This window comes from Myotis yumanensis, unplaced genomic scaffold (genome assembly GCF_028538775.1).
Source record: "Myotis yumanensis isolate MYYU_CA2020_CCGP unplaced genomic scaffold, mMyoYum1.0.hap1 SCAF_2, whole genome shotgun sequence".
Classification (NCBI taxonomy): Eukaryota; Metazoa; Chordata; class Mammalia; order Chiroptera; family Vespertilionidae; genus Myotis; species Myotis yumanensis.
This window is the reverse complement of record NW_027223753.1, coordinates 129983932-130000993: the sequence shown is the minus strand read 5'-3', so window position 1 is coordinate 130000993 and position 17062 is coordinate 129983932.

Genomic DNA, 17062 nt, shown 5'->3' with positions numbered 1-17062 from the left:
TTTAAAAGTGCACTGATTTTGCCACACACCAGAGAATTGAACTCTTTAAGTTACTCACAGAAACCAATAAACACACCAGTTTGCCATTACAACTGGCATTGTTTTTTGTTTTTTAAGAATTTGATGGTTTAATAGTGAAAATAAAAACTGACCACACTACCACTAGCATTCTCTTTTACACCTACCATTTTTATAATGACATTCTGTAATTTTGGTAATCATTTTATGAACAAGCAAGTGGAAGCAGTCCATTGTTTGTGTACAGTTGTCATTTGAAACAGAAATTATTGTTTAATTGGATCATAATCCATTGAGAATAGTCATCTTGAAATTCACAACCAGGGAGTCCTCATTGTTTGTGACAGGCAAGTATAATCAAGTAAATTAAATGCTTCAGTGAAGCTGAAAAAATTGCCCCCTAAATATTTATTCTGGTCACCTACCAAGAGTATAATGGGTACACAGCCAAGGCGTGAGCATAAGAACAACCCTAAGCAGATTGGTCTCTCTAAATCTTAGCATTTTAAGTGGTTATCAATGGTAACAAAATTTCATTAGTATCAGCAGATATTGATTAATATATGAACAGCAGATTTAAATAATTAAGTATGTTAGGTAATCAGTAGTAGGAAATTTACTCTCTTGCCAAATCACATATAGCATCTGACTTGGGCAAAGTTAAATGGAAATTAGAGTTGAAACCACTTTCCCTGTGAGTTCACCATTTAAACAGTAATTTTTGGTGAGTGCTCCAGTTTGTCTTCATCTGGCTAGGGCATAATTGGGAGACATTCTGCCCACCATTTCCAAACTTGGAGCCATTCCAAGGATGTAGCATTGAGAGAGTAAGGTATGTGGAGACCATCTGGTTTGTATAAGTTACTGAAAGCTATTCAGGCCTCTGTATAGTAAACTTTTAGGATTTTGGATGGCAGGTGCAGAGATGTAGTTGTCTGACAAGCCTCATAAGTAAATTCCTTTGCTTATTAAAAGTGCCAACTACAAGCTCTGGCTGGTGTGGCCCAATTAGATGAGCATCGCCCCAAAGGTCGCCGGTTTGACTTACTGGATTCCCAGTAAACGGTGTGGAGGAGGCAACCATTGATGTTTCTCTCTCACATCAATGTTTCTCTTCCTCCATCTTCTTTTCTCTCTCTAAAATCAATAAAAACATATTTTTAAAAAGATAAAAATAAAATTAAAAAAACCTGCCAACAACCAATCTGAAAAGTAGTCTGCCTCTTTCTTTGGTTTCTCCTTACCCTCCTCAACTGAGGGCCAGTTCGAATTTCACCTGGGGACCAACAGTCATATAACTTAGTGTTTTAAACAATTGAAATGCCAAGTTTCACTTCAATAAGTATTCATTTTATATTCTTCCAACCTCTTGAATGTTATTAAAAACTGTGGCCCTTGAAATTAAAGCACATGAATTAAGCTGAAAAGAAATATATACCAACTAATAGGCCCGGTGCACAAAAATTTGTGCACTTGGGGGGGTCCCTCAGCCTGGCCTGTGCCCTCTCACAGTCTAGGACCCCTCAGGGGATGTCCACCTGCTGGCTTAGGCCCGCTCCCCCGGGGATTGGACCTAAGCTGGCAGTCAGACATCCCTCTGGCAGCCTGGGAGCCCTCAGGGAATGTCTACTTGCCAGCAGGGAGCAGGCCTAAGCTGCAGTCAGACATCCTTAGCGCTGCTGAGGAGGCAGGAAAGGCTCCTGCCACCACCGCTGTGCTGGCAGCCATCAGCCTGCTTGTAGCTGAGGAGAGCTCCCCTGTGGGAGTGCACTGACCACCAGGGGGCAGCTCCTGCATTGAGCATCTGGCCCCTGGTGGTCAGTGTGTGTCATAGTGACCAGTCATTCCCAGTTGTTCTGCTGTTAGGGTCAATTTGCATATTACCCTTTTATTATATAGGATGTTCTCTCTTCTTTTTTTAAAAAAAAATATATTTTTATTGATTTCAGAGAGGAAGGGAGAGGGAGATAGAGATAGAAACATCAATGATGAGAGAGAATCATTGATTGGCTGCCTCCTGCAAGTCCCCTTACTGGGGATCAAGCCCGCAACCCAAGCATGTGCCCTTGACTGGAATCGAACCCGGGACCCTCCAGTCCGCAGGCCAATGCTCTATCCACTGAGCCAAACCAGCTAAGGCATGTTCTCTCTTCTTAATTAGCAAACTCTATTCCCTTGATTTGTTTCTTTTAATACTAGAGGCCCGGTGCATGAAATTCATACATGGTGGGGGGAAGGTGGGAGGGTCCCTCAGCCCAGCCTGCACCCTCTCGCAATCTGGGACCTTTCGGTGTCCTCAGGATCTGGCCTAAACTGTCAGTCGGACATCCCTCTCGCAATCTGGGACCACTGGCTCCTAACTGCCCACCTGCCTGCCTGATTGCCCCTAACCACTTCGCCTACCTGCCTAACCACCCCTAACTGCTCGCCTGCCTACCTGATTGCCCCTAACTGCCTCTGTCTGCCTGTCTGATCACCCCTAACTACTCACCTGCCTGCCTCACCGCCCCTAACCACTCACCTGCTTGCCTCATCTCCCTGGTCTCTGGTCATTCTGGTTGTTCCACTGTTCTGGTCGTTAGGCTTTTATTATATAGGATGCTCAGATAAAATTCAGTTATACCCAGGTATTTAAAAACTAGGTCAAATTGTATGACAAGTTCCACTAATTTTACTTAAATTATATTTCACTAAAATGAAAACTATTCTTTTTTGGAGAGGGAAGAGGAAAATTTAGGTATAAACTATAGGTTTTAAAGTCATCATGCAGTCATAGCTTTTCTATAAAATATATTTTTTTGTAGGAACTGTTATTTTATAAATTGGGCACAAATTTTCATTGTAAATTAAAATACCAGCAAATGCCATGAAGCTAAGTAATATATTAACATATTAATAGTAAAACTATAAAAAACCGAATACCATTAATAGTAAAACTATAAAAACTGCATTGAAATCATTTAAGCTATTCCCTTTGTTTGGAATATTCTTTCCTCATCTTGCCTCTTGTGTTTTGGTTGGTTATGATTTCAAATTCACTTGTTTATGATTTAAATGAATTAGTTTACATTGAGGAGGCTGTGCCAGAATGCTATCATAAACATCTATTGCTCTTCATAGGCACTCAGTAGGTCAGCAGTTGGCAGGTGATTCTGGGAACTTATCAGTAAGAACATGAGGAAGAGCAACAATCATGCAATGGACACTTAAAGTTTAAATACCAAGAATTTGTCTGGACAAGACTACTCTGCTGATCTAAATGGCTTTCTGAAGATCTTGAGGCACTTACTCCTGCATAGCCAGGCTACTCTTGACCGGTGGTGGTGTTAAATGGTGGAGAAATTTCAGAAAGAGAAGGGACTTGGTGTTTCCTGCTTTGGTGAAGCTACTCTTATAGGCAGTGGCATAAGCTATGTATTACTCACGGGAGTAATTACCACTGGAGCAGCCCACCTTGCCTGCAAACACCAGAGCCACTGCCTGCTTTAGTGAGGCAGCTGATAGCTAGCTTTTAGTTGGAAGGGCTGACTCTACCAAGAACCAACTCTTAGAAAGGTACATCTCAACTAACTTTGGAATTTATTTCTTTTATCTCCTCTTTGCCTGAAACAGTGGTATAATTAATTTATCATTATTTTGGAATATGTTATTTTTTATTGGCTCATTAAGGGACATTATCCTGTATGCTATTGACTTGTAAACTATTATTATAAATTATAATTCCCACAGTGAATCTGTGTTAAATTATTATTGGCAAAGACAGTCCCAGTTCTGAGGGTAATTTGCCCCACACAAAACATTGCCAAATTTGAGAATTCTATTAGTTGTGAACAAGTTAATTCTCTCGCTTTAAGTGTTCCTGATAATACACCCTCTATATTTAATTAACTTAAACAACAATTTCTCTTTTCCCTTAATTCCTAGATCATTTATTGACCGTGCCTTTTCTTTGGAATTTAGCTTAACATGTTTTGTATTATTGATTATTTTTATAAGTTTATCATCTCTCACAAAAGACTATATGCTCTTGGATATGAGAAATTGAGTCTTATAACTGTTTGTATCCTCTGGACTTCACCTGGTATCCATCTGTAGAGGAATTCTGTACTAATTAATGAATTTTGAAGCTTCATTCAATTATTTGTAAGGTGATTGACAGGGAGAAATCACAAATATTACAAATACACAAACAAGTATATTATCGTTGTACTTTTGTTCAAGAAATTACTTCATGTAATTTGAGGAAAAGATAAAAAACATATTTTAGAGCTAGGTTGGCAAATTATTTTTGTAAAGGGATAGGTAATAAACATTTTGGATTTTATAGGCTATCTCAAGTCTGTCACAATGGCTCAACTCAACTATTACATACTAGTAGTGTGAGAACATCAATAGACATTTCATGAAGAAATGAGCATAGCTAAGTTACAAAAAATGTATTTACCAAAACAAGGGAGAGGCCAGACTGAGTTGCCCAAATCTAGAGAGATTTTCTAGTGTGTTGTTAGCCAGGATACATCAAACTAAAAAACACATATCTTACTTCTTTTGTACTTAGGGATACAAATTAAATAAAATATTCAGTCAGTAAAGTTTATTTTTCTCACATATCCCTGATATTCAGCAAACAAATTTAATGTAGGCTTTGGTATTGCAGATTTAAAAAATACTTTGTAACACAGCATAACTATGTTTTACAAGTATTATATTACTGCATGTATCTGTGTTTTCAGTGGCATAATTTTTTAGATAAGATAATAAAATGAATGTGGTTAAACTTTTTTCTTGAGAATGGAAACGATTATCATTTACTTATGACTCAGTTTATTTTTTAAAGTTCAATGATGGAGTATAATTTTTTAGTAATCAATACATTCACGTGGGAATCTCCTAAACCAGTGATTTTCAACCGTTTTCATCTCATGACACACATAAACTAATTACTAAAATTTTGTGGCACACCAAAAATATATATTTTTGCCAATCTGACAAAAAAAATTGTTTCATTCCTACAAGACAGCTTTTGTTGTGTTGGCTGTTGTCATCTTTTATTTGGCAATCTAAGGGAAAAGAGGGCAGTGCCCCTGACTAAATAGTCAGATATTGCATGTTTTAAAAATCCTTGTGGCACACCAGTGTGCTTGCCGTGGAACACTGGTTGAAAATTGCTGCCCTGAACAAATGCTATTTTAACGGTTATGCTGGGCAACAGGGAAAACTTTGCACAGCATCTATCCTCATCCTATTTGTCCTAGAAACACATTTCATGTGCATTTCTGGTGCTTCTCTTTTGTGTAACTCCAAATTTTCTGAAGAAACAACTATTGATAGATAGATGGTAATTAGACAATCATCTCTGTATAATTCATAAAAGTACTCAGACGTCAAAGTCAAGCTATGAATTTTTACTTATAGTTATTATTTAAAATAGTATTCAACTTGTTTTTGAGAAAAGTTTATTTTCATGAAAATAGTCAGTAGATAAATGTTCTTTTCATTCTCTCTGCTTTTGGTGTGTGGTAGTGCCACCTGCTGGAATACTTGAAACAAATGTCAGTATCATGAGTAGATTATCAACATGTTGGGCATAGTATAAAAATGCACTGTAAGGAGCTAGAAAATTAAATAATATTGAACATTATTTAAGGTATAAAAAGTTACTTCACCTATTTTAAAATTTATTTTTTAAGATTCATTTTTCAATTATATATATATATATATTATTGATTTCAGAGAGAAAGGGAGAGGGAGAGAGAGATATTGAAATATCAATGATGAGAGAGAATCATTGATCAGCTGCCTCCTGCATGCCCCACATTGGGGATTGAGCCCACAACTGGACATGTGCCCTGACAGGGAATTGAACCCTGACCTCCTGGTTCATGGGTCAATACTCAACCACTGAGCCATGCCGGCAGGGCAAAATTCATTTTTAAATGCAATAAAATTGTCCATCTCAGACCTTTAGCGAACTTTTTTTTGTAATGTAAAGTGTTTTAAACTTTCTAATGAGGAGTTTACAACTTTAAGTACCAAAAATGTTCTTATTCAACTACTTTGTTTGCACTTTTTCTAAAATTTCTTTATACTTTTAAGCTTTCTCAAATGCAATACTCAGAACATAATATATCTCAATGTATACTCATTGATAGTAAACAGGACTTCAATCAACTTTCCAATCTATTTTCCAAGTCAATTGATAAACTATCATTATATGTTATAGTCAGAGTATTTCTCATACTGGCCTTTCTATTCACCTCCAGATTTCTTTTTCTAACTTCTTATACTCATGGAAACCACCTAAACAATTTTTAAAAATTAAAACTGATTTAAAATAAAATTTTAAAACAGAATGGAAGTATGAGTGTCAGCTTATATAAAGGTGTGTAATTTAAAGCTAGCATGTTAATAGGAGAAGAGGAGAAGACAGATGACTCTGCCTCAGAAAGTGTTTTTAATGAATGAATCCACCAAAAGTTTTAACATCATGTATGAACTCTCAGTAACTGAAACTATCATCATTCACCCCATCCCTACAATATATTTTAGATAACTGCTCCTTTCCTGGGACAGAAAAATAAGTAGAAGAGAAATGGCAAAGCAGATGTACCCTGAAGATGAAATTATGTAGTAGCCCAAGTTTATATCTAATATAGTACTCCCTTCATACCAACTTTCTGAGCATTTCTAGAATCCCCTCTGGCAACCATCCCCCATTTAGTATTGATGTCTTCATGCAATACTCTAGCTATGCAGTGGCTGCCACTAAAACATTGAACATTTGGGGTAACTTACTATTCCCCTTAATGCAGTCATTAATTCACCTTCCCCGGACCAAACACCATGGTACTACTCTCTGCCTCCCTGATGCTATGTGGCTTTTGGTAGTATCTTTATTTTACTCTATTTTATATTGTCTAATTTTAAGTGCTTTTGCCATAAGCAACTTCAATTTTTTTTAAATAGTCCAGGTATAAAGAATGAATACTTTAATAAATAAATACTTGTTGTAGGCTTTTTTCCCTTGAAGACTTTTTTTCTGAAAAAGTATCAGGAGAACTAGTGACTTTATAAATTCTTGGTATTGGCTCTGCAAGGTTGACCCTTTTTAAAACATTGCTTAAGCCAAAAAGAGTCATATGAATGTTAGCATTTTATCTACCTGGTATATTAGAGCCAGGTTATGGAGAAGATGCAAGGCCTTATGGGTGCCTGGAAGTCCACAATTTGTCTCTTGCTTTTTAGACCTAGAGTCAGAGCTAACCCTAAGAGAATTTAACAGTGAAGGTGCCAGGACACTGTCATCTTAGTTCCTATTAGCATCACAGTCCATTTTGACAAAACAAAGAGAATTTCTAAAACTTTTGTGAGCTTGTTAATATAAAATAAATCTAATGTGACTTTTATAACAAAAATATTTAATGCTTTACAATGCTTATATATTCTACCAAAACATAGCAAAGCCTTATGTTATCACCTATAATGTGGAGACACATTACTTGACCTGAATTGAAAAATTATGTGTTGATTCAAAGCATTAATTTCTTAAGGAGAAAATTCATTTTGTTGCCCTGTATTGCTTTATCATTAAACTAGAAGCCCGTTGCATGAAGATTCGTGCAATAAGCCTTCCTTCCCCTGGCTGCCAGCATCGGTTTTCCTCCAGCACCCGGGACCCAGGCCTTTGGTCCGGCCGCAGCGGAGAAGCCAAGCCTCTTCAGTCTTCAGTCTTCAGTCTTCAGTCTTCAGTCTTCAGTCTTCAGTCTTCACTCCTCACTCCGGCCGGAGCCTTCAGTCTTTGCTCCGTGCCTGTGTATGCAAATTAACCGCCATCTTTGTTGGGTTAATTTGCATAGTCTCTCTGATTGGCTGGTGGGCATAGTGGAGTGGCATCAATTTGCATGTTTCTCTTTTATTAGTGTAGATGATGGTCAATGCTGGCCATCTGCTTGAGTGAGAATAGGAAAAATGACTAATTCATTTTGGTGCTAATTTATAAAAGATTTGAGCTGGCATGTCATTGAGGAAGCTTTCTTTAATTTCCTTAGCCAACTTATCTCTTTATGTAAATTTGCTAAAAGTATCTTTTCTATCTCTAAAGAACTTTTTTAAGAGATAATTTCTGTCTGAATAAAAAACATCAACTTATTCCTTTACACTTAAAATTCTAAAACTGTACTTGGAGACTTCCTAGCCCATCTTTGACAACTCACAATGTAGACATTCTTAGTGAAGAAATCACTCTGCAGGAGTAAATTGGATACCTTTTGAAGATGCATGGATTACTGAAAGCTAGGAAAATGAGATTTAGTAGTAATTGATATTAATTTAGTAAAAAGTGCCTGCTTATATGACAGAAGATTGTTTACTATAAGAAAATAACAAGTTTTCTACTTGTGTTTTATTAATGCTCATTGTGATTCTCTCACTAGTGTTCACAGACTAATTCAAAGACAGAAAGTTGTGGTTGTGATTTACTTAAGTGCCAGCGTGCCTACTGTAGTAATGAATGTGAATATACATTAAGAGCCTGCTGGTCAAATGCCCAAAATTGGGACCTTGGAAAGTATTTCCTGTCATGAAGATCCTGTGCTAGGAAATACAGGGACTCAAGTGTTGGCCCATTCACCTACTTAAGCTTAAATCAGTGCTGGTATAATTTGCTGTTCTGGACACCAACTTGTTATGTAAAGTTTTTTTGTTGCTGTTGTTAATCCTCACTTGAGAATATTTTTCAGTTGATTTTTAGAAAGAGTGGAAGAGAGAGGGAAAGACAGAGAGAAACATCGATGTGAGAGAAACACATTGATTGGTTGCCTCCTGCACAATCCCCAACCAGGGCTCGGGCCAGAGAAGAGCCTGAAACCGAGATACGTGCCCTTGACTGGAATCGAACCTGGGGCCCTTTGGTCTGCAAGCCAACACTCTATCCACTGAGCCAAATTGGCTAAGGTGATATGTAAAGTCTTAACACCTAATTATATTACTTGCTACTTAGATTATAGGTAAAAAGTATTAAATAATTGAAAGGCCAAAAAAAGAAATGAATAAAATATAATCATCCTAACTTGTAATAAAAAAGAATCAAATTAAAAAGCAATAATCAGATACCATAGTTTTTCTTATCTATATACTGTTCCATGCTTCAAGAGAATGTTGAGAACTTCACATTCATAAATAGCTAGTAAGAGTATAAATTATAAAGGTCTTTATAGAACACTAGAGGCCTGGTGAACAAAAATGTGTGCACTCGGTGGGGGGTGGGGGGGAGTCCTCAGCCTGGCTTGTGCCCTCTCCCAGTCCTAGAGCCCTCTGGGGATGTCCACCTGCTGGCTTAGGCCCACTCCCTGGGGGATCAGGTTTAAGCTGGAAGTCAGACATCCTTCTGGCAGCCCGGGAGCCCTCAGGGGATGTCCTACTGATGTGGAGGCAGGAGAGTCTCCTGCCACTGCTGCTGTGTTCCCAGCCATCAGCCTGGCTTGTAGCTGAGTAGAGCTCCCCCGGTGGGAGTACACTGACCACTAGGGGCAGCTCCTGCATTGAGCATCTGCCCCCTGGTGGTCAGTGTGCTACCTGTCGTTCCTGGTCATTCCGCCATTAGGATCAATTTGCATATTACCCTTTTATTATATAGGATGATTTGGCAATATGCATCTCAACTCTGAAAATGTTTCTATCTTTTGAACAACTTATTTTCATTTTTGTAACAACTCATTTTTATTAGTCTTGCCTAAGGAGGTAATCATAGATATTAGCAGATGGTTATAATCAAAGATTTCATTGGAACATTATGTATTAGTCAAATATTGGAATTCTTAAAAATATTTGACAATAATTTAAAATTAGCAAATACATGATATACATAATAACATATATAGATATTTCAAATGTATTTTTTAGACTTTTAAACATGAAAAATGCTCAAGCTAGTAAATAAAGATGATATAATATACGCTGACTGAAATTATTAACCAAATTATATTTATTTGGCTAATTAAACATATATTGCTAAATGTTTTTAATTTGTTTCCTCACTTGGACTTTTCTTTCTTACATGGGCAAATGTCATTCTAGGAAAATAAATAGGCTATAATTAAAAATTAATTGTAGGTTTTAAATTAGACCTCAGATACTAATTCAATAATTTTTTTTTAAATTTTGTTTTATTGCTTAAAGTATTACAAAGAGTATTACATATGTCTCTTTTCCCCCCATCCCACCCCCAACATTCCCCCGGCCTCCCCTACCCCCCAGTGTCTTATTCAATAAAATTTTACATATCTATCACAATCAGGTTAATAAAAGGAAGAAACACACCTCATTTTTATTATTTTATTTAAATATACATATACATATATTTCACAAAACTCTCGCAAATCTGGATAATTGATTGGTGGTTTTTCTTTTGTTTCCATTAATCTTTACAAGGTAAAAATCATTGCCCTCCTCCATGCTTTGCATGTGTTCTTAGCCTCCCAGTCACACACTGTCTCATCTGGATGCCCAAATTAAGTTTACCACCATCCGGTTCTAAAGTCCAAGTCAATATATTCCTGCTGTATTTCCACCTGCAGTTCAGTTGGGTATTATATCAATTTTACAACTTATGATTATGATGCATCATAACTATGTTTCTTCAACTGTGCCAGAGATGCATGATATAGAGCCCTTTGTCTCAGTTTACCAAATTTATACCTGTTACCCAGTGCAATTTTTAATAGTACCACTTTTCTTCTAAAGACTGTACATATTTGGATGATAAATTATATGGTCAACACAAATCACAAGAGAAGAGGACTATTTTAATAAAGGAATAACCAGTGGTTATCATCAAAGCCTTTTCAGTGGTCATAATTACCAGGGGATATGAAAGGTGTGTTCTATATCATGTAAGCAGCTTTAAATAGCCTTCATGTAGAACTAGTCCTGTTGTTGGCTTAGTGCCAGAAATTAAATTACTTATTGCAGTACGATCATTCTATTTTTTGCCATTATTAAGATAACTTTTTGAACCTTAATTTTCTTCTGTTACTAAGACTGACATCTTTTGTAGTCATTACACAAAAATGGATTGTGTACTTTAATAAATTGTGTATCTTAAGTTCATTATATCTACTTTGGTTACTTCTACTTTTTATTGTGCCTTGTATATTTGTACTTTCATAAAACATGATAATTTAATCTTCATTTTCGTAAGAGCCCTGATTTACTTGTAACCAAAGGGGTTACATTTGACTTTTTTAAACTTCCTATGAAATTATTCATTTCATTTTCAAATATAATCTTTTATATTTTAATATTAAATATTAATTGAAGAAGGTGTAAATGTTCTTCCCCAAGTTATGGTTTCAATTAATGAGATAACCATTGCATTGCAAACAACCTTTTAAAAATCAAGAGACATGCTTATGCCAGGATCTAGCTCCTCCAAATTCGGTGGGTGACGACAGGGAGTAGGTGGAAATAGACATCATTCTTACTTATCTCAAAGGTGTAATTAAGAGGGAGAATTGTAAAAAAAATCTTCCTATATAATAAAAGGCTAATATGCAAATTATCCCCTCGACAGGGAGTTCAACCAGGAATTCGACCAGGGGGAAGGGCTGGCCCACCAACTGCCTAAGGCTCCTTCCCCTGGCCAGCCCTGCCCCCAATTGGCCCTGGTCAGGGTGGGCCAGCAGGACCCCACCGGAGCACAAATTCATGCACCAGGCCTCTAGTTAGTTTATAAAACTGAATATTAATGGTAATCTAAAATACTGCTTATTTCATAAATATGGGGAAATAAGATCATGTCAGTAAAAACTGCAACACACACACACAAAGAAAGAAAATGTAGTAAAAAACCATTATTCTGGGGAAAAAGTACGTATAAAGAGATTTTAAAAGAATTATATGACAGTGATATTCTTTTTAGGTTTTTAAAAAATTCATTCAATGATGTTCAGCTCCCCTCCACATCCCAGGTTATTTATTTATTTATTTATTTATTTATTTATTTGGATAAAGTTAGACTTGGATTTTTTAAAAGAGCCAATATTAAAAAACAGCAGTGCAATTGGGATATTGCCCTAATAGCCATGAAGACGAGTGAGAAAGCAGTCCCAATTGCTCACTGTATTTCCTTCCACAGCCTCAGCTTTTCTAATTTGTCCTTTCATCCAATTCAATTACTAACCATGCTTCAGGGCTGCATTCCAGTCTCAAGCTCTCCATAGTTTTCATAATGACTTCAACTTCAGCAATATCTTTTTTTTCCCCCCAATCTCCTTTACATAAATTTTAGAATTTAGGGCAAAATACTTTTTACATTTTCTCCTTGCATTTTTTATCTTTACTTTCTCCATTATCTCAAGTACTCCCATGGCTTTGTTGCAAGGCTTTCTGGATTGTTTCTAAAAATCTAATGACTTGAGGAAAGGGATATGTGTGCCTTCAAATTGTTCCTGCCGAGAGAATAGAGTGGTGTTGGTACTCGGAGACGAAGGGATGCAGGCAACTCTCTGGCAGGACCCAAGGATCTTCAGAAAGTGCTTGATGAGGTTCAACCCACACCCAGAGCTCTGCACCAAGGATTTCAGTGTCTCAAGCATGGCAGAGATGACACAGTGAAGGCTAGCAGCAACCATGTAGGTCAGAACAAAGGTACCTAAACAGTAACCACTGCAACCAGATGACCATAACTTCAGGGACTTAAGATCCAGAAAAATTGTGGGGCCGGGAATCTGCAGGAATTATTAAAGTTTAAATTTCAAGCAGCCTTGAGAGATAAAGTATTTGAGTTAAAAAGAAAATGAGCCCTAACCGGTTTGGCTCAGTGGATAGAACGTTGGCTTGCAGACTGAAAGGTCCCAGGTTCGATTCCGGTCAAGGGCATGTACCTTGGTTGGGGGCATATTCCCAGTAGGAGGTGTGCAGGAGGCAGCTGATCAATGTTTCTCTCTCATCGATGCCTCTAACTCTCTATCCCTCTTCCTTCCTCTCTGTAAAATATCAATAAAATATATTTTTTTAAAAAGAAAATGACTTACAGGCATTAACATGTATAGTATTTCTTATATAGATGAATTTGTGAATGTAAATTCACATGTTTTGAAATTATTTCATAAAATCTCATGGGAATAAATTATGCCCTATTATGAGCCTTCATTTTAAAGTAGAGCTGGTGGGGAGAAGTTTCTTATAAACTTCCATGTACTTAAACATGGATAGAGCTGAGATCTCAGTCTCCTTCACCACTATTTTTTTTTTACCAGTCTCACCTCTGCTTGATAGTGTGTATGTGTGGAGGCTTTTAGAATTAATGTTCACTGAAGTTATGCTCTGACAGATGACTGTTGTTTTTGAGAGAACATGCTTTGCCTTTTAGATGTTCCATTCCCAAGGTCAAATATACTGTTGTCCTTCCCAGATATAGTGGGAAAGTGTCTCATGGACCATGAAACCTTCAAAAGGAATAAGCCGTGTTCTTACAGTGATAGTAGAGTGGTAGGGAAGAATATGGGTCAGGGGCAGCCAAAAGAAACATAGGCTCCCATCCAGAACTTCTCTAAGAGGTTTGGTTCCTTTGAGTATCTCTACTCACACCAACTACCACTAGGAATGAATTTCTTTACTTTCTTCTACTTCAAAACTTTTTAAAAAACAGTCAGACTCCCATTTGACAGAGGGGAGGGGGTCAGAGGAATTGGTGAAAGAAGTGAAGGGATTAAGGAGTACACATTGGTAATTACAGAATAGCCATAGAGATGTAAATTACAGCATAGAGAATATAGTCAGTAATATTGTAAAAACTATCTATCCTATCTAATAATAGACAAACATGGTAATTGACCGTACCTTCGCTATGCCTCCCATAGGCTAATCAGCACGATATGCAAATTAATCGCCAACAAAGATGGTGGTTAATTTGCATACTGCAGGCATTGTGGGACAGTGCCATCCCACCTGCCCCGCTGCCATCTGGGACTGCTATCTGTGACCCGGGGCAGCGGGCATCCCGTGTGTGACCCGACCCAGGGCTGGTGGGTGGGACTGGGGCAATCCGCCACCCGCCCTGCCTCTATCTGGCCCTCCTGTGGGGGACCTGGGGACGGGCGGGGGCTCAGGCGAGGCTATCGGCATCGCTTGGCTTTTCCTGAGCCCCACCCGCCTGCCAGGAGCCAGCCAGCCGAGGGCCAGGAAGGCGGGATGCGGCCCCAGAGCACTGGAGCCACCCGGGCTCTCCCCGTGACCTGTGCTTCATGAATCGAAAGTTTCCGTGGAGTCGGCAGCTCTGGGACGCAGAGCGGAGACAGGGGAGCAGGCAGAGCGTGGCTTGGGCTCAACTGAGGGCACCGATGTGGAGGAGTTCTCCCTGGAAGCAGGGGGAGCCACCCCCCACCACGCCACCACCCACCCCAGCTGAGCGGCCCCAAGAAAGGAGCTGAAAAAGTATGGCTGAGGAGGAGGCGTCTAAGAAGTACCTGGCCACTGGCGGTGGGAGCTGGGAACTTTGTGCCAGGGCACTCCCAGCGGGGCTGGTGGCAGAGGGGAGCTGGGACTCTGGTCACCGTTGCCGACGCCCCCCCAGCTGGCTCCAGGCGCTTGGCGAGCTGGCTACTGCTGCTGCTTTGGCTGCTGGAAGCTCCGCTGCTGCTTGGGGTCCAGGTGCAGGCTGTGGGCCAAAGGCCCGGGCCAGATCAGCTGCCTCCGCCGCTGCAACCTCAGCAGCAGGGGCTCAGGCCAGGAGATTGGCATCGCTTGCCTTTGCCTGAGCCCCGCCCACCCTCTGGGAACACAGGGCCCACTCCCGTGTGCCACCCGGGGGCAGGCGGGGGCTCAGGTGAGGTGATTGGCATCGCTTGCCTTTGCCTGAGCCCCTGCCCGCCTGCCGGGACACGGGGCCCTCTCAGAGAGAGAGAGAGGGAGAGAGAGAGGTGGAATTTGACACCCTGCATCCCTCCCTGATCAACCACTGCGATTCCAAGCCAGCAAGGGCTGCCTTCAGGCCACAGCTCCAGATCCCTCACCCCCACCCCAGGCCCAAGAGCACAGTGCTGGGCAGGGACACCCAGGGGTTTGGGAATGCAGTGCGAGGGGCCAGCATGACATGGGTGGGGGGGACTGTGTTTACACCGCCAAGTTCCCCACTTCTACCCTGGCCACGCATTCCTCCTCCTTCCCATCAGAGGCCCAGCTCCTGCCTACATGCTGGGCAGGCCCAACTGCACCGGGGAGTGAGCCATGGCGATTGGGATGGCCACTTCCTGAGATGGGACGGCCGGACCACAGCGATTCATGAGAGCGATGAGGCCCATGGGGCATGTGCAACTCTCGGGCGGCGGGGGTGGCCGGCCAAGCCGAGTCTGGCTTCAGTGGGGCCAGTGGGAGCCCGAGGCCACTCCAACCCCCTCAGGTCCCAGGCCGGACGGTGGCTCAGTGGAGAGTTGTGTCTCCATGCATAGTGCCCAGGGGCGGCTGTGAGCTGCTGCAACCCTGCCCCATGCTTCAGGGAGGGGAAGAAGGCTCGCAGCCACCAGCACCCTAGGCTGTATCGCCTGTGCCTCAGCCTGCCAGGTTGGCAGGGTCCAGAGCAGGTGAGCTGCTCCCTTCCCCCAGTGGTAGAACAGGAAGGAGAGCACTGGGTGCAGGGAGGGGACCTCAGCTGGGATCCTCCTGGTATGGGGGAGGGGCCCAGCCTAGGCCCGGTGGGGAGGTTAGGAAGTCTGGCTAAGCAGGTGCTGGTTCATACCAACTCTTACTCTGCCATCTTCCTCCAGCTCTTCAAGCTAGCCCCCCTGCCCGACCTGTCCGGGGGAACGGGCTCTGGGTGACCTCCCTGAGCTCAGACTGTGGACCCAGAGACCTTAAGGAAGAGTGCCCAGCCGGGCCCGGGCAGGGGCCAGTGAAGAACTACCAGGGCAGAGTTGCTTTAGTGTCTCGGTGAAGTTTTCAACTGACCCAAGGAGGAAACCTGAGAGGGGAAAGGCCGGGAGGCATGAATTGCCAGCACTTTAGCCACTTGAAAACAGCTCCACTTGGAATGTAAGGTGGTTGTATGTTCAGCTGAGAAGTGAGGGGGCTGAACTCCACCGTCGCTGGGTTCCTGTCAGTTCGAGACCCAAGCATCCACCACGACAAGGAAAGAACAGAGCGAGGGGCCTGGAGGAAGGGAGGACAATGGAAGAAAACCGTGTCTAGACTTTCCCCAGCCCTCTCCTTCTTTCTGCTGCCTATAAGAGCCCCTGGCCCGGCCATAGTTCTGTCTCCACCTTTTAGTCCCCTATTCTCCAACCACAGAGGAAAGAAATAAGGAAGGAGTCTGTGCTGCCTTCAGAAAGTATCTATATACCTGATCGGCCAGTTACCTTCCACAGAGGGAGGCCAGACTGCAGCTTAGACCTGCACCCCACAGGGACATCAGTAGGACATCCTGTGAGGGCACCCAGACTGTTAGAGGGGGCAGGCTGGGCTGAGGGATGCCCCCTGAGTGCACAAAGTTTTGTGCACCAGGCCTCTAGTCTACACTAATAAAAGAGAAACATGGTAATTGGCGTACGACCGCTACCCTTCCCATTGGCTAATCAGCGTATCCTTATGCAAATTAACTGTCAGCCAAGATGGCGGCCGGCAGCCATGCACTGAAGCGAACAGGGAGACTTGCTTCCTCCAGGGACTGCAGGCTCCAACGTTCCCCGCCTCACTTGCCGGCCTCTCAACTGCAACTCTAAGCAACTATTACTATGTTGCAAATAAGAAGCTAAACAAAACTGGCTGTCAGTTAGCCCCGGACCGCAACATTGTATTGATGTTTTCAGCAGCGAGGCCTCAGAGCTAAAGCTGGCCCAGAATAAAAAAATAAAAAGAAAACAAGGAGCGGTTGGAAACTTTTAGTCAATTGCCAGCCGGAAAACAGCCCTCAGCCCCTCACCCAGCCTGGCCAGGCATCCCAGTGGGGACCCCCACCCTGATCCAGGACACCCTTCAGGGCAAACCAGCCAGCCCCCACCCGTGCACCAGGCCTCTATCCTATATAGTAAAAGGGTAATATGCCTCCCGGCAC